This window comes from Nuphar pumila, chromosome 6 (assembly GCF_984573655.1).
Source record: "Nuphar pumila chromosome 6, dmNupPumi1.hap1.1, whole genome shotgun sequence".
In the NCBI taxonomy this organism is placed as follows: Eukaryota; Viridiplantae; Streptophyta; class Magnoliopsida; order Nymphaeales; family Nymphaeaceae; genus Nuphar; species Nuphar pumila.
The window spans coordinates 93,652,103-93,679,445 of record NC_143254.1 but is presented as its reverse complement, the minus strand read 5'-3'; the positions used below and the strand labels follow the sequence as shown (position 1 = coordinate 93,679,445).

The 27,343-nt window shown below is 36.3% G+C and overlaps 1 non-coding gene and 1 pseudogene across 1 annotated transcript; both read left to right on the top strand.

Moving 5' to 3' along the window:
• Positions 1–1,175: 1,175 nt before the first annotated feature.
• LOC149835210 (U2 spliceosomal RNA) lies at positions 1,176–1,361 on the top strand (annotated as a pseudogene).
• Positions 1,362–3,945: 2,584 nt separating this feature from the next.
• On the top strand, positions 3,946–4,063 carry LOC149835209 (U5 spliceosomal RNA). Its single transcript, XR_016432927.1, has one exon. It is a non-coding gene; the product is annotated as a U5 spliceosomal RNA (small nuclear RNA).
• Positions 4,064–27,343: the final 23,280 nt, after the last annotated feature.

Here is a 27,343-nt window from a genome sequence, read left to right as displayed (position 1 = left end):
CGGGGTCGGCATTTTCTTGCATAGTGACCCGATTTTTCATAAGTATAGGAGAAAACATTTTTCTCTTTTTAGCATTGAATTTGAATTTCTTGTTCTTATCTCTAAGTCTGAGTTTGAACTTTAGTTGGCATTCAACCATGTTCATCTTAACATCACAACAAAATATGTAAACTGCAGTCTTTTCCCATTAATTTGCGGTAAATATCACAACAAAATCATGATATTTTGCTATGTGATAATATCATGATATTTTGAAAGTATTGTGTGATATTTTGACCATTTAAAATGTCCACCAAAATATGGCTACTTTCTCTGCTACATTTTTGAAGTATTAGGAATATTTGTCACTATGGGAAAACCTGATTTTATATGGTGATACCGGATCTTGTATTGAAAAAGTGATGGAAACAAGCAATTACGTAAAAACCTATGACATGGATAATATTCAATCTAAGAGTTGAATGGAGGTCAAATAAAAGGTTCAACCCAGTGGTACCACTTAAATCTGAACCCAAACTGACTCAACATTCAGTTTTTTTTTACTCAGAAAAACCACCCCAGGCGCATAGACCAAGCTGTGCTGGGTCAGCCTGCCATGCTTTTGGTCGCTGTCCTGCCAGTGTAAAACTAAGGGTTTACCACTCGACTCACAGAGTCGCCAAGCTTCGGCTTCCACAGGGGGTGACACCCATGGGGATTTGAACCTAGGCTGCCCGTCAAACGCAACATTGAGTTTTTATTTGAAGATATGTTTTAGAAAACTACATTAGATTTGGGTCGGATGTCCGACCCAATGCAATCCATCCGCACCTCTAACCTCATGAAAATGATGCAACACCTAAAATGAGCCAAAAAAAAAAAAAAACATATCAAATGCAGCTCCATCTGGCAAGCTAAATAGATCTACAATATGACCATCATCTGATCATTGCATTTAACTTGAATTGCATACATCATGGTTCCGGGCAAGGGTTACCCATACGGGCAATACATACCTATCATCGTCATGTTTTTTGATGATGAGGAACGCTTGCCCAAGAGAGGAAAACCATGGGTGGGTGTTTTTGCTCGGTGGTAGAATATGAGACTTCGATTTTAGTCCCATATCGACTAATAGAGCGGAGTGAGAGGGGGTGAAGGGTGTATAAAGTGAGGTCGAGAGGAATGTTGAACTCATGCCTTTCTCGGCCTTTTGGCTAAGATCAAGTGTAGTATCTGTTCTTATCAGTTTAATATCTGATATGTGGTCCATGTGACCACACGATATTAAATTAATTTCTTTTGGGGGAAGGTGCCACCACAGTAGCTTGCTACTGGGCCCTTCGAGCGTTGCACTACTGCACGGGCCTGGCGCACCCCTACCAATCTCTAATGATGAAATTTTATTAGTTTATCGATTGTGGGGTTTCATTTTCAGTAATGGAAGACGTGAAAACCGGTTGGATTCATGCTGGGTCGTGGATCAGATCTCCACAATTTATTCTATAAAAACTTTGAAGATGTCTTGGATTGGTATGTGTCTTTTAGGATTGTGATATATGATCCTGTGATGGTTTAAACTCTTAAGGACTTCGATGGGAAAATAAAATTTGAAACTTGGTGGAACAACTTGTTCAACACACTTGCTGAAAATATTGACTAAAAGTCTAAAATACACAAAGTCTGATCTGATAAGAATGAATCTGATCCATAGATTGGATCTTGTTGCATGATCTGTATAAGAAATTCAGGCTGGAGGTCCAACCAAACCTGACCCATTCACTACTTGGACTGAAAGGGCTCGGCAATCGGCAAGATCCGCCTCAGCCCAATAAGTCCTGTGCCCAGCTCAAACCCTACAAGAGTCTGGTTGTCTTTTGCGAGGCTGAGACCGGGTCAGGCCTGTCAAGCCATAACAAGGCTTGGTCAAGCTAGGATGGGGTGACCCGATGTCCACCAAAGAATTCCAAGGATCATGTTCAGCAACACTTGAAACATTTATACCAACAGGCTCCGCTTGTCTGGTAGGAGCAACTAGTGCACCTCACCTTGTGTTGGGACGTTGCAGGTTCAAAACCCAATGGTATAATTGTATAACTGGTAGTGGTCTACCTAACCACCCAGCTTGCCTTTCAAGAATAAAAATGAAACATTTTATGGTAATTTTCATTAAGCCATGTTACATGCATCATTACCGTGTGCATATTAGGTAAAAAAACTGTTTACAAAGTTATGGTGAAGGATATAAAACCAAATCTGTTTGCAACTGATCCGTTTTTGATACCCGGTGCAAACAGTTATACGCAATCTATACCCTAACCAACCAAAACCCAAATCCGATATGCACTTAAGCCCATTTTATACACAGGCAGAAATTATCTTATACAATCTGTACCTCAACCCAAACCTGTTTCATTTCTGACAACCCAGTACTGGACAAGTAAAATTCTGTTTACAAAGTTATTGTGAAAGGTATAGAAGCAAACATGTTTCGACCTGACCGTTTTATTGCCTGGTGCAAACAGTTCAAAGCAATCTATACCCCAAATGACTTAAACTGAAACCAGGTATGTACTTGAATCCAAATCCAAATCCAAATCCAGTCCTGGACATTCTGTAACCCGAACCCAATGCACAACATTTATGATAACTTTAATCATTTCATAGAAATATCATAGCACTAATCCAATTGGCTTCCTTTATGATAACTGGATTACTAGCTCTAAAAAGCAAAAAAAAAAAAAAAAGTAATTGCATTAAATTATTGATTTTGATTCTTTCTAAATATGAACCAATATTTACAATATTTTCTTTTTTTTTAAATGGAAAATTTTCGTTTTAAATCGATAATTTGGTTAGTTTTCAATAATATTCTTTTTGTCTTCAATTTTTTTGCATACTTTATAATAGTGATCTTTAATATGCTTTACGAATTACAAGTGTTCATAAATATAATAAAGCTTTTTAATGTATAATCTTGTTTTTTTTAAGAGAATGCATTATCTTGTTAAAGGAGCAGCCAACTAAATTAAGAATGAGCTCGTGACAAACACAACCCATTTATACCCTAACCAGTCTATACTTGAATACATTAACCCCTACCGATCTACAATACTCGATCTTGAACCCAAACCCGAAACAAATGACGGCTAACCTGCTTTGTACTTGAACCGATTAACACATACGGGTCTAATTTTTATACCCAGTTAAAAAATGTGTCTACTTAAGACCTGGCCCATTTGCATCCCAACCCGCTAAAACCCATATGGGTCCACAATTTTCAGCCATACCCACACTGGACGAAAATCAAGCTGGATCGGTTCCAGATGTATTTAGATCCAATTAAAATAGGTTGACGACAGCTGAACTCCAATCCACCCCTTGATTTTTGGATATGGTCCAATAAATAATCGGTCTTGATATTCGTCTTGGCCAACCGTATTTTCAGATCATGCTGGATGGGTACAAGGATCTAATTAAGGCAGTATGTTCCAGTAGGATCCAGTTCCGGGTCCAGATGAAGGTAGCCCTGTTCATGAACTTGGCCTAGTTCCTGTTCGGACCTACTTACACCTTGAGTGCCGCACCTACTTGCTCCCCTATGTAAGGCATCAAGCCCTTGGGCTGCTCACGATGCCCAAACAAGCAGACCTCGAACATGTAAAACTAAAGACTGGGCTGTCCCAGTTTTAGGAGTAAACCTAGAAAGTGGAGCATGACCCGAACCATAGAAGCTCAGTTTCAGGTCCAAACCGAGCTCAACGATAGAGGCTCTGTTCCTGAGACCAATGTTACGCGGCTTAGACGAGCAACAGAGATGAAACCGCATACGAGGGAACGTTGTAGTCTGTTCTGTTGGGTGGTTTCAACAAATGAATGTGTTAGTCCCATATCGATCAGCGAGAGATGTTGGTGGCCAAGTCTCTTGTATATAAAGGGGTGGCATGCAACCGTTTACAATCACGCAGCCGCGTGGTGAGCACAGAGCGAACTATTCTTTCGCCTTTTACTAAAGAATACCGTGTGCTCGCCACTTAAAAACGGCATACGCCTATTTTTGGAGGGCGTTTCCCTCAAGGGAAAACCCTAGCAATGTTCTTGATTTAAATTCTTTGCTTCGATGGGGCTATGGTTTTTTGTCATGTTTTATCGTGTCCAAACTTGTCTCGAGTCTCTATATGTTTATTGTAAAATCGTTTAATCTTATTTGAATTTTTTACACAAAAATTAATGTTTTCATTTGTTACGGACGACTCTCTTTGTTTGGATATGAAAGACAGGAGGTGAAAACCGATTTGTTATAGGTTGGGTCGTGGATTGGATCTTCATTCTGGATCCCATGACACCTTGGAAGTTGTTGGATTTAATTGGCCCGTAATTCCCCAGTAAGTGCTTTAATTGGCAAATAGTGATTAATCAGCCTCGACCATCCTCATCATTTAGATTCTTTGAAAAATCATGATTAGTCACCACAAAAAAAATCGTCATTTACATTTTAAGAATAAAATAATTAGAACTAAAATTATTATAAAAAAAGAGTTCGATAACACAAAACAACAATTTTGAGTCTAAACCCAGTCACGTAAGCTGACCTAAGTTTTGTTTAACTTTCTACCACTAGATGGTATTGAATGCCAAATAATACAAAGTTAATCGAAGTTAAAAAACAGTCAATACGATCAAAGCTAGTCCAGAGTTCGATATGTCTATATGATCTAGGCTGAGCCAGTCCGGCTAGGTCTCTCATCCTGGGGGTGATTTCTCCCCGTAAATAAAAAAACAAAACAAAAATCTAAGCATGTGCCCCGTGTCGTATCAGTTGCTCCTCACCCTACATCGGATCATCAGATCAGAGATCGGAGGTTCTCAAAGGCACCCAAGGGTGTTTAATTTGAAGAATCACATATATGGTTTTGGGTAGGATTTGCAAGTCAAATTAATCTGTTTGGTAAGTGGCACCTGGGATGGGACTTTATGGATTTGGTAAATACATGGTCAAACCACCTTGGTGGTGGTTGTGTGGAAACCCGTTGCTGGGATGGGAATTTCTGCATTTGGGAGAAGAAATGAGACTATCTCTCCTTTATATTTGCACCAAGCAATGGATTTGGCAGCTACCAATTTTCCAAATGCATAGACTTCCTCGAACAACCATTTTTCAACCAGAGCCTAAGTATCTTTTTAGTTTGAAACTCTAAGGCAGGATCGGGTAACTTAATGGTGGAAGTACCTTCTTGAAAAAGATTTCTATGTATATAATTTTCAAAAAAGACTTGGGTGTTTCAAATCTGAAAAAACTGAAGATGTTTTTTTATTTTTTGAAGATAATTGGAGAAACCTATTTTTTAAGGATTATTAATAAATAAATATCTTATTTTTTGTCAACAAATTATAAATGTATTTTTAGCTTTTAGCTTTTTATTTTTTGATATATTACATATTCATTTGTTCATTTATGGCCAATCAGGGTATAATTTGCATTTATAAAACTATTTTTAGCTATAAATCACTATATATATTATATTTAAATATATTTTTGATGGAGTTTATAAATTATTAAACCGTATTCGTGTATTATGTGGATCTTGCTAATGGTTTATAGGGTAATTTGTCATTTTTGGCTAATCTTAGTATAATTGGCATAACTGGTAGTGGTCTGCCTAACCACCCAACTTGCCTTTCAAGAATAAAAATGAAACATTTATGGTAATTTTCATTAAGACATATTACATGCACTACAATAAATGTGTGAATTAGCGACGACCCTACTTCGTCGCTAATATGGTGCTAATCCGTCGCTAAAGTGTTTAGTGACGGATTAACATCGGAGTAACGACGAATAACTTTTATCGCAAAATTATTGTTGCTAAGTAGCGACGGAAACTATTTGTCACCCGTTTTGTCACTAATTTGCGGGGACTTAGAGAACGACAAGTTTCGTCGCAAAGCTGTCATTACTATATGAAGATTTTTGTTTTGCGACGGATTAATATCAGTCGCTAACGTTGTCGCTAATATAGCGATGAACTCAGCGACGAACTAAGAACCGTCGTAAAAACATTGACCAACTAGTAAATAGCGACGAATTAAATTCGTCCCTTATCCGTCACTAAATTACATGGCGGTACCAAATAGCGACAAATATTTCTGTAGCTAATTCATCGCAAAAAAATAAAAAAAATAAAAAAATTGTTTAAAACATAAATATCGAGAAAAAATTCTCGTAATACAATTTGTTTTTCCTGTACAATTTATATTTTCTGTGAATAAATACAAAGTACACATCAAAAACATATATAAGGAAACTAAAACAATTAATCGATCCACTATAAAATTCACAAGTTTTAATTATTTACAATTGAACATTTAAAATTATTAAACAAAAAGAAGGTACAACAAATGCAACACATGAATCTAATCATCGCCAAGATTTTGTGCGTCCTCTTCTTCATTGTCTCGATCTGCGCCTTCAGCTCCACTATGCTGATTAGCGCCAGCAACCTATAAGAGAAAAGAAAGTTTAATATTGATAAACAAAATATACTGAAATAAATTATATGCAATGCACCTAAGTTAAGGCAATCAAAGTGACATGAAATCTAACGACATACAATACATAACATGAAACTTTCATACCTGAGATTCACCTTTAGATGAAGTTCCCCTGTTCTGAAAAAACCCGCTCAACTCATTACGGACAAGGTCGAAAATTGCTTAATGTAAGTAGTCATGCATTCTGTCCTTAACGAGCTGGCGTACACCATCCCAAGAATTAGGCGGATCAGTCGAATGCTTGGAGCTGATGCTGACGGGAGAACTCTGTGAGCCGTGACTGGAGGAAGCAACGACTAGTAAAGTGTTTATATTACTCCCAAACCCAAACACACGACCCTTTTTGGGGTCACCTGTTGCAGTCACCCATGCTGTAGGATCAAAATGTGGATGCTGAGTGAAGTCATGGCCATATCGCTCTACCATCTGTTGCTCATAGGACTCTTACAAAGTAATGATTACAATATGAATTAATAATTAAGAATTGCAATGTTTATGATAACTTATATATTACAATGATTATTAATACAATAAATACATATCGTTGTCGTTCTCGCCTTCTCTGATACGAACTCTCTCGCGGTCTTACATTTATGTGTTTCTACAAACACATCCTTGTATGACATAATGCATCCTTTTTCTGCTTCCTGTGAAGTTAAATGATAAAAGAATTATTTAACAGGTTTGCAACAATACTTATAAAATTGACATTATATATATTGATGAATTACCATTTTCTTCTGGTAGCTCCCAAAAATCCTAAATCCACCTATGTGTAGATGGACATCAGGCATTGTCGCTCGGTTTTGTGCAGCCTTCGCTGAGCAGTTTCGAAATTCATGCCCCGCTCACTTGTTGCACATTGCATCCCAAACAACTGACTTAATAGTAAGAGGTCCATGGCCCTTCAATTGCAGTGGATCATTTATCCTACCAGATGTTTTTCTTGCTGCAGTCTTCATATTGTGCAACATATCTGCAAATCGATTGGCAACCACCTTCTGCCACACCTTTCTTGCATCATGTTCCTCCATCGTAGTCGCGAAGTGATTCGAAGCCTACAAATATTTTCAGAAAGTTAGTAGACATGACTATAACAAAAAATTAAATATGAAACACATTAACTATAAGAAACAATTATATACCGTGAATAAGGACCACAATCTGTCCAACACCTCATTTGGGTACTCTTTCCATTGAGAGTCTAATTCTGGTAGATGTTGAAGTAGTGAATTTCTAACATCTCGTATTACTTCTTGTGGCTCAAACCTTGCGCTGCACATGAATTGGTACACATTAACTATCAATATACAATATTTATAAGATAAGTAATAAGTGAAAATGAAATACTTATGGTCGATTATCGATATACACTATTTGAATGAGTCTTTTTGTGTCAGACTGAAAAGACTCTGCATCCTACGTTGTTTCGTGACTTGTATGAACAACTGGTATAGGTGGGTCATGTATAGGCGAAACATCATTTGTAGAAAAATGCATTATAAATTCTCAGAATACGCATTTAAACTAATCAAGTATACAATTAGTTAAATGATATACCTATCAAAGCAGCCCATGAAGATGAAGGCTGAGACTGGCTAACACTGGATAAACGACCACTGTAACCTCCACGAACCATATTCTAACAAATAAAAAATGTCATGCAATACATTCAAATAATTTAAAATCATTCACATCAAGTATTGCAATACATTAAAATCATTCAAACACGTTACAATACATTCAAATCATAACTCAATACATATCGAAGATACATAATCAAAAAATAAAAAATGATTTTGTATTACATTCAAACATTGGAATACCTTCAAATCATTCACATCATTGCAATACATTTCAATACATTCAAATTATTCAAATTATTCACATCAAGTATTGCAATACATTCAAATCATTCAAACACGTTACAATACATTCAATAGAGGTTTGTATTATAAGATTTTGCTCACTAGCTCGAGAATTCTTCTTCATTACTTGTTTGACTTTCATATTCTTCTTCTTCTTCATCTTCTTCTTCATTGTATGCCCATTCACTTGGTATATCATTTGGATCACAATCTTTCATGAATGGAGTATCGACCAATGGAGATATGACATCATATCATGCGCGACATCGTTACCATAAGAAAAGTAATAGATATCATCTATTTGATAGTAATCACTCTCTTCAGTTAACTTGTCTTCCTGTAACTGATCATACTCAGGGTATAGTTTGGACTTCAACTTGCAAACTGCCCACCATTCATTTCTATCTGACTTCTTTGTACTCGGACATGAAGTATAGTAAACTTGTTGAGCTTACGAGGCTAATATGAATGGTTCACATGTTTCAAACCTTGATTTATGATTCACCTCCACAATGCCTAAGGCTTTGTCAACTCTTGTTGCAGTTGGATCAAACCAATGACACTTGAATAAAATTACCCTATTATTTATGCCTAAGTCAACTCCATTATTTCCTCTATAACATTATAGTAATCATGTTTATTTTTACCGTAACTGCTACCCTTGACACACAAACCACTATTCATCATTGATTTATTTATACCGTAGTCTTTTGTATGGAATCGATAACCATTTACGATGTACCCGTTGTAACATTGCACAACTTTGGTCAGACCATTTTGTAAATCACATATTCCTTGATCTTTAACATCACCACGACGAACCTACAAACATAAATAATGAAGAAGACAATTTATGATCACAACCGATTAAGTAACTTAGTGTTGTTTACACATAGACAATTTATGTCATCGTCCTTACCAACTCTTTCAACCACTTCATAAACTTAGTTTCACGTTCTTTTTGCACTTCTGCATCAGTGAGATGCGAAACTTCTCTTCGCAACTCCAGATCAAATCGTTTGTACATAACAAATACTTATATTACCGAACCATGTATGCACATATAGAACATAAAAGGATTTAGATTTGTTTTGTATGTACATGTACTTACTCAATGTATGGGTCGATCATTGAGCAATTAAAAAGAATATAGATTTGTGCTGCGTCTTGCTCTCTATCTGCCAAGAGTTTTGATCAGCAACTACCAAATGCATGCCCAAGTGGTTGAAATATCGACAGTTTGTCAGCTATAGTAAATTGTTCTCCATCATCGTTACGAGGTAAGCATGTATAACGTGTTGAAATGTGAGGTTCAAAGTACATAGATGAGGAATTTAAAATCTCTTCTAAAGTGTACGCCTCACAAATAGAACCTTCTACTCTTGCTTTATTCCGAACCTTTTTTTTTTGAGGTCAAACATGCATCTGTCAAAAATATACATCTTAAATTTGAAATATCTGTCATTGAAGACAAAAATATAAGAAAAAATATACCTTTCAAATGGATACATCCACCGATATTGCACAGGACCACCAACCCTTAATTCATATGGCAAATGTATGATCAAATGTTCTATAACATCAAAAAATGATGACGGAAATATCTTCTCTAGATGACAAATAGTAGTGACGACAGAATTCTCGAGATTCTTTAACTCAGATACTTTGACTTTCGATGCACACAATGTTCTAAAAAATCTACTCAACTCAGATAATACTCCCCATATAGGTTTGTCTAACATATCATGGAATGCTAGGGGTATCAATCGTTGCATAAAAATATGACAATCATGGCTCTTCAACCCATATAACTGTTCATCGCCGATCTTTACAACCCGAGCAATGTTAGAGACGTATCCATCTGGAAATTTCAACTGTCTCAATCATTGACATACCTGCTTTATTTGATCAGATCGAAGCACATATCTTGCCTTTGGTTTCAGTATTTTGTCATTATACTCTTTGAGTTAAAATTTTGGTCTTTTACATATTACTTTTAAATCCATAAGGGCCTTCAAATTATCCTTCATTTTTCCTTTAACATTCATTATTGTATTGAACAAATTATCAAACATATTTTTCTTCACATGCATCACATCCAAATTATGTCGTATCAATAAGTTCGGCCAATATGGTAGTTCTAAAAATATAGAGTTCTTTGTCCAATTGTGATTCTTCCCAAATCCAAGGAAGGGCATCGAACTACGAGCATCTGTTAATACATCTGGAAAGTATCACAATCTTCTTAAAATCTCTATGTCAGACAATCTTGTCAGTGGACCTTCCATTTCAGTTATGCCTGCTCGAAATATTTTATTTTGTCTTCGGAACAGATGGTCGCTGGATATAAATCGATGATGACACTCAAACCGGCACTGCTTTCTTCCATGCGTCAATCTAAATGATTTTATATCCTCCATACAATGCGGACATGCCAACCTCCCATGTGTGCTCCAATCAGATAACATACCATATGTAAGGAAGTCATTGATTGTTCATGAAACAATGACCTTCATATTAAAATTTTATTTTTTGTGGGCATCGTACGTGATAACACTATCATCCCACAATACTTTTAGTTCATCAATTAATGGCCTTAAATATACAACAAGATTTTGGCCAGGTGAGGTCGGACCAGGGATCAATAGAGACAAGAAAAGATTCTGACACTTCATACACCAACTTGGTGGAAGGTTGTATGGAGTTACAAATACTGGCCGACATAAGTATAGAGTTGATCTACCCCTAAATGGATTAAATCTATCTGTACATAGACTGAGTCTAACATTTTTCACTTCCATTGCGAAGTTTTGTTGAGTACGATCAAAGTGCTTCTAAGCTTTCGTGTCAACAGAATCCGTGATATTGTCTTCATCATGTCGAACTTTATTTGCATGTCATCTCATGTGTTTAGCTGTCCTTGAAGACATATACAATCGTTGCAATCTAGGGGTGATAGGAAAGTAGCAGAGCGACTTGTATGAAACTTCTTTTGATCTCGTGCTACCATTGCCTATTGTCTTTGGCTTGAACCGAGGATGCCCACATGATGGGCATGATATGTTGTTTTTCAGATCCTTAAAATAAACATGTAGTAATTTGGACAAGCATCTGTCTTTTGATACCTTATACCTAGAGCGTTGACCATAACCTTCCCACGATAGAAATTTTTTGGTAATTTCTCATCTTTGGGCAACATACTCTTCACTATCATGCACAAACGGTTAAAACATGATTGACTCAAATTACACTCGGACTTCAAATTCAGTAGTTGAAGAACTGCAAACAAGATAGTGTGACTCTCGCAACCATTCCAAAGTGGTTCATCAGTATCTCTAAGTAAATTATAAAATCTACTAGCTGCATCGTTTGGTGCTTCTTCCTCTACCCCAATTGTTATATCATTAGAACCCATAGTAGAACTTAGTTCTATTCTTGCGGTATCAAACATCAAATCCATATATGTATTATCATGCACCACATCCACCCGTGCATCAAAATTGTTCCTAAATTCTTTACCATAAAATGTTAAATTCTGATAATCACTCACAAAACTCTTCATGTATAGGTGATGTCTAACGTCAAGAGGTTCTACAAATTGATTGTTCTTACAAATCTTACAGGGACACCTAATCCGACCTGTGGGATCCACGGTATTGACACTTGTTGTTGCAAATTCAATAAAACTTTCAACACCATCTATATATTCATGCGATACATCATTGCCAACTTTCCTATGATACATCCATTCACAGTTTGTAGTCATTTTATCGTATGAAGTTACGAATAGTATCCTAACTAATTAAAAGAGAATCATCAGAATGCTATGGTGAAGAAAATATCAAATTTATCATGCAATATATGATGCATGTTATATATTTGATATATATCACACTCACACACACACACACACACACATATATATATATATATATATATATATATATATATAATGTTATGCAATCACAAGGACTATGATGCATGCATTGATAACTTAATATTTTCATATGCAAACTATTCATAATATGATACATTTATTTGAAGCATGCTTTCATTATACAATTTCACATGAAAGTTATAATCAAATTGAAAGTAACTACATGCAAGCATGGATACAATCACATTAAACACTGCAATACATCCAAATCATTTATATAAAAAAAGTCAAACATGTACCTGCAACAAACACACTCCATTATCCTGCTAACTACTACCATACTTAGCATGAAATCCGTACTCCAAAAATAAGAGCACTTCTATTCACATATATTAAAATCATGCTCAGCATGATCTCCAAACTCCATCAAAATAGTCTTAGATATCAACAACTAAGTAAGTATGTGAACAAAAAAGTGTTGCATAAAAAAAAAAATAACATGTGATGCACTTTCATCACTTACTCACCACAGGTATTTACCCGATTTGAATTGCTTTTGCCTTTCAATTTTTTTCTTATTTCTTTTTGCATTGTATTTTTTACAGCATGTGATGCTAAGCAATAAGCATCGCACAATTTGCTCAGCAACGTACCTGCAAAGAACAAATATACAAAACAATACAGGGAGGATGTTCGACCCCTCCATGGCAAAAAAAAATAACAGGGAGGAGGCTTGACCCCTCCCTTGCAAAAAAGAAAAAGAAAAAGAGGGGGCCAAGTGGCCTTCTGCCTCCTACCTCCTGTCGGCCTCCCAGAATCTGAAAGAGAGAGAGGGGGAGAGAGATGCGACAAGGGGCCACCGACCTCTTGCCGGCCTCCCGGCAACAAAACAGAGAGAGGGGAGGGCACAACAGGGATTGTGGGCCCTCCGGCAACCCAAAACAGAGAAAGGGGAGGGCACCACATGGGTTGCCGGCCCTCCGGCATCCCGAAACAGAGAGAAAGGAGAACATGACATGGGTTGTCGGCCCTCCGAAAACCCGAAAGAGAGAGAGGGGGGCGAGAGACGCGGCAAGAGGCCACCGACCTCCTGTTGGCCTCCCGACAACGAAACAAAGAGGGGGAAGGGCACGACAGGGGTTGTCGGAGGGCCGACAATCTGAAACAGAGAGAGGGGAGGGCACAACAAGGGTTGCCGGCCCTCCGGTAACCCCAAACAGAGAGAGGGTAGGGCATGACAGGGGTTGTCGCCCCTCCGAAAACCCGAAAGAGAGAGAGAGGGGGTCGAGAGACGTGGAAGGGGTTCACCGGCCTCATGCCGGCCTCCTAATAATGAAACATAGAGATGGGAGGGCACGATAGGGGTTGTCGGCCCTACGACAACCCAAAAAGAAGAGAGAGCAGGGCACGACAGGGGTTGCTGGCCATCTGAAAACCCGAAAGAGAGAAAGGGTGGCGAGAGATGCAACAGGGGGCCACCGGTTTCCTGTTGGCCTCCCGACAATGAAACAGAGAGAGGGGAGGGCACAACAGGGGTTGTCGGCCCTTCGACAACCCAAAACAGAGAGAGGGGAGGGCACGACAAGGGTTGCTGGCCCTCTGACAACCTGAAAGAGAGTGAGGGGGGCGGGACCAAGAAGAAGGTGAAGAAGAGGGGTGTGGGGTCACCTCTGGTTGTCGGATGAGAGGATGACGGCAGGCGCGTGGGCGACGAGAGGATGCGGAGCGGCGGACAACCGACGGGTGGGCGGACGGGCGACGGGAGCTCGACGACCGACAACAAAGAAAAGAAAGGAAAAAGTGGCTCAAATTAGGGATTTAGGGGAAATTTAGCGATGGATTAGCGATGGCCAAATGCCATCGCCTATTCCGTAGCAACTGTGTGATGGAGTAGCGACAAAATTTGTATGTCGTTAATCCGTTGTTACGTAGAAACAGATGAGCATCAAACTAATTTTTATCGCTAATTTCATAAATAATTCGAATGGTAGCGACAGATATTTTGCTCTCGCTAAGTCGTCGCTAATGGGCGACGGAAAAAATTCATCACCAATATCCGTCGCTATTTAGAGTTTTCTTGTAGTGATGCATCATTACCGTGTGCATATCAGGTAAAAAAACTATTTACAAAGTTATGGTGAAGGATATAAAACCAAATCTGTTTTTGATACCCGGTGCAAACAATTATAAACAATCTATACCCTAACCAACCAAAACCCAAATCCGATATGCACTTAAGCCCATTTTATACACATACAAAAATTATTTTATACAATCTGTACCTCAACCCAAACCTGTTTCATTTCTAACGACCCAGTACTGGACAAGTAAAATTCTGTTTACAAAGTTATTGTGAAAGGTATAGAAGCAAACATGTTTCGACCTGACCGTTTTATTGCCTGGTGCAAACAGTTCAAAGCAATCTATACCTCAAATGACTTCAACTGAAACCAGGTATGTACTTGAACCCGAACCTGATCCAAATCCAGTCCTGGACATTATGTAACCCGAACCCAATGCACAACATTTATGATAACTTTAATCATTTTATAGAAATATCATAGCACTAATCCAATTGGCTTCCTTTATGATAACTGGATTACTAGCTCTAAAAAGCAAAAAAAAAAGTAATTGCATTAAATTATTGATTTTGATTCTTTCTAAATATGAACTAATATTTACAATATTTTCTTTTTTTAAATGGAAAATTTTCGTTTTAAATCGATAATTTGGTTAGTTTTCAATAATATTCTTTTTGTCTTCAATTTTTAAGCATACTTTATAATAGTGATCTTTAATATGCTTTACGAATTACAAGTGTTCATAAATATAATAAGGCTTTTTAATGTATAATCTTGTTTTTTTTAAGAGAATGCATTATCTTGTTAAAGAAGCAACCAACTAAATTAAGAATGAGCTGGTGACAAACACAACCCATTTATACCCTAACCAGTCTATACTTGAATACATTAACCCCTACTGATCTACAATACTCGATCTTGAACCCAAACCCGAAACAAATGATGGCTAATCTGCTTTGTACTTGAACCGATTAACACATATAGGTCTAATTTTTCTTATGACGTTTATGTTAGCGTATAAGTGAATGACACATCATGCCTACAAATAACTAGTTTTGACTTATTAAGTGAATGCTACATCACACCCATATAGTTTCAATGTCAATGATAGCGTTATGATTGCCTGAGTGTTAGCGGTATTTAATCAGAAGAATTCATTCGTGGAACACCAGATTAGCCGCTATATGCATTGTGGCTTGGTTGTCAAAGAATAAGACTGCTGGGCTATCTTGCTTACAACCAAGGTCTTCAAGAAGATATGTTAACCATGCAACTTTACTTGTTCCTGTCGCCATGCTTCTAAATTCAGCTTCTGCTGATGATCTAGAAACAACTGTCTGTTTCTTCGTTTTCCAAGATATGATATTATCACCTAGAAAGGTACAATAACCCGATGTAGACCTTTTTGTTATTGGACAACTTGCCCAGTCAAAGTCCACATAACAACTTAATTTGAGTTCATTATTTTCTTTTAACATGATACCTCACACAGGTGTTCCGTTTAGATATCTCAATAATTTGGTGGCTGCCTCCCAATGTTGTTCTCGTGGTTCATGCATAAATTGGCTGAGAATATGCATGGTGAATGTGATATCCGGCCTTGTAATGGTCAGATAAATGAGTCTACCAATTAACCTCCTAAAACCGGCTGCATTTGTGACCATGTTTCCACTATGATCAAATTTCTTTTGAGACTCCATGAGTATAGCTGATGGTTTTGATCCTAGAAATCCTACTTCCTTTAATAAATCAAGAATGTACTTTCTTTGATTAAGAAATATCCCTTGTCTTGATCGTGCCACATCTATACCTAGAAAGTATCTTAATTTTCCCAGATTTTTGATGTGAAATGTTTTGTCAAGAAGCTCTTTTAGCTTCTCAATGGCCACATCATCGTTGCCTGTTATAATAACATCATCTACATAAACCAAAATAAATATTTTGTGTCCAACATGTCTCTTAAAAAAGAGTGAGTAATCTGCTCGAGATTGTGTGAAACCGAACTTGATGACAGTATTGGAAAACTTTGTAAACCATTGTCTGGAAGCTTGTTTGAGCCCATATAGAGATTTGTTAAGTCGACATACTCGGCTTTCTCCCTATTGACGATACCCGGGTGGCAACTGCATATAAATTTTTTCGTCAAGGTCCCCATGCAAAAATGCATTATTAACATCTAAATGATAAAGGGACCAATTGTGGGGAGCAGCAAACCATGCAGGATGGGGAGCAGAATTAGGCTTCTAAGGCCCTGTTTGGAATCTGGTAGCTGGGATGGGTTCTGTTCATTTTCTTGATGGAGGGCATCCAAGGTGTCATGAATAGTTTTTTGTACAAGGTCACTTGGATCTGATATGTTCTAAAAGGGGAAGGAGGTTACTGAAAGAAAATCTAAAATACAAACCTAATAAATTATAGGAAAATTATAAAAAAAAAAGTCTATTTTTTGGCTTATTTTGAACACGCTTATCTTTTGAAATATTACAAATACATGCTAAGTTAAAAAAATCAAATCTCAAAAGTTTTACATGCAGTTGTAATATTTCAAAAGTTAAACATGTATTTGTAAATAGGCCATGAGTTAGGTGTATTTTTCTAAATTTTTCTAAAGTTTACATTGAAGATTAACCATTGAAAGAGAATGCTCTCACTCTGTAATATATACATATATATAGGCATGAACCATAAAAAAATTTAAGGGTAAAGGCTTTTGGTAAGGGGCCAATTTTTTACAGACATCTTTATCTATCCAACAATTTTGTCTATGTCACAAGCTTTTTTTGAAATTTACTTCTCGTAACCATCCTCTAGAACAGAGACTTAGCTGCATTAACTTTGCCTGCCATACTTACAGTCACTATCTTAGCAACGTAAAACTCCATGGGAGGGCTTACCCCTCGCCCCCAAGAGAGTTGTCACGCTTTAGCTTGTGCAAAGAGTGACGCCCATAAGAATTGACCTGACACTGGCTCCCTAGAGACCTAGGTCCCATATTCAAGAGACAAACTTATCGTTCTTTATTTTGTTGAGAAGGCACTCATGAGGGTTCCACTCATTTGGTAGGGGTGACTCTTGAACAAGTCCAAGTTGAAAGGACATCACGAGTTTGAAACTTATGGGTGTGTATCCTTTTTGGCGAGGCGAGAACTGGATGTATTCCCTTGTGGGCAAGAGACACCTAAAGTTTTTTTACACCAGCAAGCTCCAGAGTTGGTACGGTGGGTGTAACGCCTCAAAATTTTTAACCTTAATTATTATTCAAATATTAAAATTTTGAGATCCTTTTTTTTATAAGTATAAGTAAATCAAATCTTATTAAGCGAAAATAATTTTAAAAATAGTTAAACATTGGACGAAATTATACTAAAGATAACAATCAAATTAAAATGTACGGGATATATACATTTTAAACCATGTACAATATAGGACTGAAATATGAAGAGTTTTAATTTCATTTCAAATAAGAGTATAAAAACAACAGTTCAATTTCTACATGATTAACTACTTTAAATGAAAAGATCGTGTCTACCAAGATCGAAAGGTAAGAGTGGGTCCTCGAGGATGCAACACAATCACTGCTTCACTCCAACTATGCATCATACTTTACATGCATTACCTGTCTCCCATAAAATGGGGTCAGACTCGCTGAAGTCTGATAAAGCAACCCAAACTCAAACTGGAAGAAAACATATCAAGCTTCTAAAGGTAAAGACATGATATATTATTCATGAATCGTTAAGTGATAGACAAGGAAACAATGTTCTATGAGTGATAAATTTCAAGCATTCAAACATAAAGCATTTAAAAGCATTTCATCACTTAATATTGTATTCAACCTTAACTCACATAATAAAGCAAAATCTATATGCATTCAAGTCACAGAGGTCATCGCATATATATATATATATATATATATATATATATATATATATATATATATATATATATATACACATCTAAGATATTCAGATCATTGCATCATTTTTATATGCATTTGTAATTCTTATAAACAATATGTCAAATGATATTTGACCATTCCAGCATGAAACACACGTACATACCTTCTAACAAATTTAGTTAGATATTTATAATTCACATCAATCATGATACATAGGTGTGATATATTCACTCAGAAAATCATAACGCTATCATTGACAATGAAACTATATGGGTGTGATGTAGCATTCACTTAATAAGTCAAAACTAGTCATTTGTAGGCATGATGTGTCATTCACTTATACGCTAACATAAACGTCATAATCATAACCTCATATTAAGATATAAAATCAATAAGGATTTGACTCTCACATCTGAGTTGAGTATATAATTATGCTACAAAGAAAAGTCAAATCTATAGATTCATAATTGTCTATCTCAGTCAACTCAGAAGATCATCACAATTCATCATAACAATTCGTTTAATTATATAAATATTCACAAGATCTATGTCGGATCACCTGTTCTAGGAAATATACAGCCTCACAAGGAGTTACAGTCCTAGATGAATGGTCTACTTGTTCTTGGACAATGCACTTTATCACAGGAATATATCAAATTCGCGGGCTACCTATTCTTGGACCATGCACTTCCTCACAGAGACTTACCGCTCTAGCCGGAATATCTGGTCATGTGCACCCTCATAGAGAATCTTGTGGGAACAGTTTCTCAATAGGTACCATATCCAGTAAAAATTATTTTTATACATTCATCAATATAATTAACTACTCTCAAGGTTTATAGCCACCAACAAGGGCACAAACCTGTATACAATCAAAATGCTTCGCATCGCACCGTACATCACTTTATAGGGCATCTAAATTATAAGATCACACATTTAATCCATAAGGTTCTATGAACCATAGTTCACTATTAAACTTCAACATTTATCGCACGTATTCATAATTTTTATATCATGTGGCATTTAAATCATATCATACAAAAGAGTATTATCCTACGCATCATATCATCAGCAGAAGGAATATTGTATTTCATAAATTGAACATCGAAGCATGTGTAAACAAACATAAGTTCTATGCATTCATACGTGAACATGCACATTTCATAATACGAAGGATTCAATGCACACTAGTTTATAGTCGTTTTGATACTTAGCATAAGTATCATGTTTTTGGTATATCCTGCACTCAAATCAGTTAAACATATCGGGCAACATTTGTATACATAAGAACCCTAGATATCGACAACTAGGTACGATGTGTGCGTATAACTTGTATTTGCAATTCATTTAAATATTTAGTGCAACAATATCATACTGACACAATTAATGCCTAAGCATGCTTTCTACGAAGTTCAGTTAAGGTAGCTTATGTGAATAGTGTGAAGAACAATAATTCAAAACCTAAATGATAGTTAAGCTAACATTTCCAAAGGTTTTCACATAAAAACCTCATATTCAATAGCATCCAATCGCGACCTAAAGAGATAATTGGAGGGCCGGGGTCACAGTGATGACATAGGCCCTAAAATTATTAGCCTTGCTCAGGAAAATCAAGGCATTAAGATTAGCTTTGTTCATGGTCATGTAAATTACATGGCTCACATGTTAGCTCACCTTGCACTTGCGGGTGAGGAACGCCAATGAGTTAACCAACCCCTCGATTGGCTTCCTACATAATAGTTAATTTTACACTTAAACATACGCTCTCAATAAACTAGTAGGGGTATGCCTAACTCCAGCTCGCCTTGAATGACCGAGTTAAATATCTCTATTGGATCCGAGTGAATCATTTTCTCTTCCTATATGCATCTTCAAGGAATCTGGTAGATGGGGTGCAATCATGTGCCTTTATGCATTTGAAGAAGTGGCAGCTGCCAAATCTTTGGTGGTAGCTGCCAAATCCATTTTTTAATGTAAATACAAAGGCCAAAGGGCCTCACCATCCCAAATGTCTAAACGTCCATCCCAACTACCAGATTTCAAATGGGACCACCAAGGTAGTTTGACCATGATTTTACCCCAAAACACCAAATGCATAAACACCCATCCCAGCTACCAGATTCCAAACAGGGCCTTAGAAGCCTAATTCTGCTCCCCATCCTGCATGGTTTGCTGCTCCTAGCCTGTGGTGAATCTCTCTCTCTCTCTCTCTCTCTATATATATATATATATATATATGTGTGTGTGTGTTGCTCTTTATCTTTGATGACTAATGTCAAAAAGTATACCGATTTCAAGCTCATTAAACTTCTAAATGGAACGACCACCTCCATATCTCACATTGGTCAAGTCATGTTGTCCCCAAAACTTACTCTTTATAATGTATTGTTTGTTCCATCCTTCAAGTTAAATCTCATATCTGTATCTAAACTCTCTCAATTTTACAACTATAATGTCATTTTCTCCCATTCTTCATGCCAAATACAGGACCTGGAGACGTAGAAGACGATTGGATAAGGTAGAGAGTGCATGGGACTTTATATTCTTGATGATGGTGGAAGTATGGTCATTGCCATCTTCATGAATAAAGATCAGATGAACATTTAGAACATGCATTTGGATCATGCTTCTGATTTACGTTTAAAATACTTATTTCAAAATTTTGGTTTGATACAAAATAAACAAACTCTACGTGAAATTTGTCCCCTTGCCAAATTCACACGGTTGCCCTTTCCTATTAGTGCAAGTCAATCTCAAGGTCTTTTTGCACTTGTTTATTTTGATATTTGGGGAGCTTATAATGCGACATCTTTTACTGGAGTTCATTTTTTTCTAACCGTTGTTGATGATTTTAGCAAAGCAACATGGATTTATTTAATGAGATATAAATCCCAGACACAAGAAATCTTGAGAAATTTCATTAAAATGGTCAAAATTCAATTTAACAAACGTGTGAAACAAATTCGATCCGACAATGGAGCAAATTTTTTTTCACATGAAATTCAAAATTTCTTGCAAGCAAATGGGATTTTACATCAACGCTCTAGTGTCAGGACTCCCCAACAAAATGACATTGTTGAAAGAAAGCACCGACACTTATTAGAAGTCGCCCGCGCAATTAAATTTCAAGCCAACATGCCAACAAAATTTTGGGGAGAATGTATTCTCACCACTGCATATTTAATCAATCGAACTCCCACCATTACCTCTTCTAACAACCACATACCACATGAACTTCTTTATGGCATCAAAGGAAAATATGACCATCTCAAGGTTTTTGGTTGTCTTTGTTTTGCGTGTTATAGTTCTAAAAATAAATTTGATACTCGTGCCAAGAAATGTGTTTTTGTAGGATATCCTTTTAGACAAAAAGGGTACAAGGTGTTCGATTTGGAAACAAACACTATTTTTGTTATCCAGGACATAGTATTTCATGAAACCATATTTCCCTTTAGGGAAGCACACTTTTTTGAAACATTCTCCAAACAGTTCTCTGAAGTCATTTTACCCAATCCCGTTGCGTACATGTTCCATTCAAACTGTCCTCTTGAAAATGTTTTTCAAAATCAGCATTCATGCCCAATCTCATGTGACAATAGTCATCCAGATCCTAATTCTAATTTGGATATTCGCTGGCCTGAATGGATCCGATCCAGACCCAGTTATCTATCAGATTATGAATGTTAACCAAGCACTTCTTTATGGCCATTCGTCACCTACCTTCAAAACATCTACTTCTCATCCCATGTCCTCTTGTCTAGATTTTTCCAAACTCCCCAATTCCTATCGTGTTTTCTTGGCCTCAATTTCTGCCCATGAAGAACCTAAGGACTATCTTACTGCCATGAGAGATGAAAGTTGGAAGGCTGCCATGGATGCTGAGGTACGGGCCCTTAAAGCAAATAACACATGGACCCTTATGACTTTACCCCCTGGGAAGCATGCTATAGGGTCAAAATGGGTCTATAAGATTAAATACAAATCAGATGGGAGTATAGAGCGTTACAAGGCTCGATTAGCGACACAAGATTATACTCAACAAGATGAATTGGATTATCATGACACATTTTCTCCAGTTGCCAAGTTAGTTACTATGAGATGCCTATTATCCATTGTCGCCCACCACAATTGGTCCCTTCATCAATTAGATGTTAATAATGCATTTTTGCATGGGGACCTTGACGAAGAAATTTATATGCAGTTGCCACCCGGGTATTGTCGACAGGGGGAAAGCCGAGTATGTCGACTTAACAAATCTCTATATGGGCTCAAACAAGCTTCCAGACAATGGTTTACAAAGTTTTCCAATACTCTCATCAAGTTCGGTTTCACACAATCTCGAGAAGATTACTCACTCTTTTTTAAGAGACAAGTTGGACATGAAATATTTATTTTGGTTTATGTAGATGATGTTATTATAACAGGCAACGATGATGTGACCATTGAGAAGCTAAAAGAGCTTCTTGACAAAACATTTCACATCAAAAATCTGGGAAAATTAAGATACTTTCTAGGTATAGATGTGGCACGATCAAGACAAGGGATATTTCTTAATATAAAAAGTACGTTCTAGATTTATTAAAGGAAGTAGGATTTCTAGGATCAAAACCATCAGCTATACACATGGAGTCTCAAAAGAAATTTGATCATAGTGGAAACATGGTCACAAATGCAGCCGATTTTAGGAGGTTAATTGGTCGACTCATTTATCTGACCATTACAAGGCCGGATATCACATTCACCGTGCATATTCTCAGCCAATTCATGCATGAAACACGAGAACAACATTGGGAGGCTGCCACCAAATTATTGAGATATCTAAAGGGAACACCTGGGCGAGGTATCATGCTAAAAGCAAATAATGAACTCAAATTGAGTTGTTATGTGGACTTTGACTGGGCAAGTTGTCCAATAACAAAAAGGTCTACATCGGGTTATTGTACCTTTCTAGGTGACAATATCATATCTTGGAAAACGAAGAAACAAATAGTTGTTTCTAGATCATCAGCAGAAGCTGAATTTAGAAGCATGGCGACAGGAATAAGTGAAGTTGCATGGTTAACATATCTTCTTGAAGACCTTGGTTGTAAGCAAGATAGCCCAACAGTCTTATTCTGTGACAACCAAGCCGCAATGCATATACCGACTAATCCGGTGTTCCACGAACGAACAAAACATATTGAGTTAGATTGTTACTTTGTTCAAGAAAAAATAGAGGCAGGAGTAATTCGTACCGAGTACGTTTGAAGTAGAGATCAAAGAGCGGACATACTTACCAAAGCATTAAGTAAAGAAAGTTTGAGGTATCTGGTGAACAAGTTGGGTCTGCTAAACATAGAGGCACCAACTTGAGGGGGAATGTTAAAGCTTATGGAAAGTTATCCCAAGCATATCGTATGATCTGTTATGAGATCATGATAAACAAGGAAGAGGATATCCTGTAAATCTTACCAAGGATATCATATATTCTATTATGAGAAACAACGATAATCAAGGTCGCCATATTAATATATCGTGAATCAGATGTAGAGATTTAAGAAAATATTTTAAATGTTATTGATGATCTTTATCCAAAATCTGCCATTGTACAAGTATATATATTAGCTTTGTAAACGTATTGTATTTATTCAATAAAAAAAATTCTTTTCTCTTCCTCTGCGTACTTTAGAGCAAGTTTGAATCCCAATGGTATATGGTTGTATAACCAGTAGGGGTCCGTCTAACTCCAGCTTTCTCCCCCCCCCCCTACCCCCACCCCACTCCCCCAAAAAAAAGATTCTGCACAATCATTGCTACTAGTTGGGGCCAATACTTTATGTTCACTACACGTACCTTTTAGTGGTTGCAAATATTTTTTTAGCATGAATGTAAGGATTGCAGGCCAATCAAATTCTAAAAAAGGTATTTGATGCCTAAACAATATAATAAACAACAAATTTCATAATTATCATAAAAATAGGAAACAATTCAGGACAATTTTTAATTGGTGAAGTTGAGCCACTGGGATGCCTAGTTACATACATACATATTTAAAAAAATATGTAATTTTCAAATTTCTCCCAGAGGGTCACTACTCTGCTTGATGTGCATTGAACAGTGGATCTAAGGATCGATGTATTCATGTAGAGCCTTACTAAATCTAGAACATTTCATGCCCAAATATTTGTATCTTTGTGAGGTCTGTCAGCATGATTGCTTTTTATTGAACTCTGGATTTGAAGATGTAAATAAAAAATTTTAACCTTAAATATTATTCAAATATTAAAATTTTGAGATCCTTTTTTTTATAAGTATAAGTAAATCAAATCTTATTAAGCGAAAATAATTTTAAAAATAGTTAAACATTGGACGAAATTATACTAAAGATAATAATCAAATTAAAATGTACGGGATATATACATTTTAAACCATATATAATATAGAACTGAAATATGAAGAGTTTTAATTTCATTTCAAATAAGAGTATAAAAACAACAGTTCAATTTCTACATGATTAACTACTTTAAATGAAAAGATCGTGTCTACCAAGATCGAAAGGTAAGAGTGGGTCCCCGAGGATGCAACACAATCAGTGCTTCACTCCAACTACGCATCATACTTTACATGCATTATCTGTCTCCCATAAAATGGGGTCAAACTCGTTGAAGTCTGATAAACCAACTCAAACTTAAAGAAAACATATCAAGCTTCTAAAGGTAAAGACATGATATATTATTCATGAATCGTTAAGTGATAGACAAGAAAACAATGTCCTATGAGTGATTCATTTCAAGCATTCAAACATAAAGCATTTAAAAACATTTCATCACTTAATATTCTATTCAACCTTAACTCACATAATAAAGCAAAATCTATATGCATTCAAGTCATAGAGGTCATCGCATATATATATATATATATATATATATATATATATATATATATATATAGATACATCTAAGATATTCAGATCATTGCATCATTTTTATATGCATTCGTAATTCTTATAAACAATATGTCAAATGATATTTGACCATTCCAGCATGAAACACACGCACATACCTTCTAACAAATTTAGTTAGATATTTATAATTCACATCAATCATGATACATAGGTGTGATATATAATCATTTGTTTTTTTTAGTATGAAAATATATAATCATTTGTTTTTATTGAAATATTACTAAAAGTTAAAATAGTGTTTAACAAATTAAATAAAATAATGTCCATACATGTTGGAGTCATGTCCTCACTCATGACGCAACATATAAATGGTGTGTCCCAGTAACATGGATCGACATAGTCCCAAAAATAAATAAACAAATTGTATTTTATTACTAATAAAACAAGAACTTAAAGGTTGTGTTTGAATGCATCGGCTCTTGGGATTTGAAATCCTCATATTTGAGAACCATGGATCTCTAACCCAACCATACAGAGGGGGCCCACACACCTCGCTAGGTGGGTCAGCTTAAGGCTTTCAAGTTGAAGGAGGTGGATCAGCTTAAGGCTTTCAATGTTTGTCATTGACTGCTGGGAATTTGGTTTATTAACCAAACCGTTGTACCAAAGCTTCTACCCAATATATTACAGAGACCTTAGAGTGAAAAATAATTAATATTCCCAACTCTACTATGGTCCTTTGTCTTCTCTCAGCTAGCCCATTTTGCTCAAGGGTCTTAGGGCATGAAATATTATGCTTGATTTCATTCTGTTTTAGAAATAATTTTAGTAGACGTATTCCCCGCCACCATCTGATTGAATAACCTTTATTTTATTTCCAATTTGGGTTTTAATAAAATTATGAAAAATCTCAAAACATTCCACCAACTCTGATAGTTGCTTCAAAGGTAGAACTAAGTATAACGAGAGTGATCATCCAAAAAAAAAATACACAATAGTGAAACCCTTGATTAGAAGTTATAGGAGACGAACCCATAAATCTTAATGAACCTTATCAAAAGGCTTATTATATGAATAACCAGAATCATAAAACGACACTCGACACTACTTGGTCATTGCACAACTGGTGCAACTTTTATTCAACTTATGCAAAAAACTATTAGATAATCATTTTTATTCTTCTTCAAGAAATTCACGACCTCCATTTGTGGGTGCCTGAGCCTTTGATGCCAAATGTTGTCATGCACTACTCAATAACGAGTAGCAAAGCGAGTTTTATTCTATTCTTTCTTGGATCAAGAATATAGAGATCTCCACTTCTATGCCCCACTGCTACTCCCGACTTGCTTGCTCTATCCTTTAAGATAAACCCATCAGAGTAAAATTTGACAGCCAGTGGTTGTTCCAAAGTCAATTGGCTAACATAAATTAAATTTCTTCTTATTTTTGGAGTGAGTAAAACATTGTCAGGACATCCGATCGACCATAATCTTCCCAGGTGCTTCATACTTAACTAAGTTGTGAAGTTTACCTGAATCAAAAGACATATGAGACAATGCACTAGTGTCAGAGAACTAGGCATGATCCTAGTTCCAAATTGTCATAACAGGACGTATTACTAAATGTCTTTCGCTTGATATGTTTGATTTAAACAATTCCAGCATTTGAGAGTCATGTGGTTTGGCTTGAAGCAGATCTGGCATAGCCCATCGGTTTTTGCGCTTGATGTCTGATTTTGAGTTTGGCCTCCTTGCAATAGCTGATTATTATTTTGTTCACCTCTTCTATTTGAACCTTGATTATTGGCCTCCTTGATCTATTGGCTGACTCTTGGAAGAATCCTCTCCGTCTTTGATGTGAAATTTCCAGGACTTCTCCCTTACATAGTGACGAAAGTTAAATTGAAACGGCAAATCATTGGCATCTAAAAATTTGTGAGAGGTTTTTTTTTAAAATCTCACATTTTTGGCAAAATTATGACAATAAAAAATTAAAATATATTTTTTATAAGAAAATATACATAAAAATATTTAAAATTAAAAATATCATGTTTAAAATACGATATTTATGTTTTTGATGAAAAACTCATGAGAAATTGAAAATATCTTGAGAATTAACTCATTTTCATTTTTGGATAATTTCTCACGATAATTTTGTGAGATTTTCATAAATCTCAGGAGATTTGTCACTATGCTCTGTTGAGGG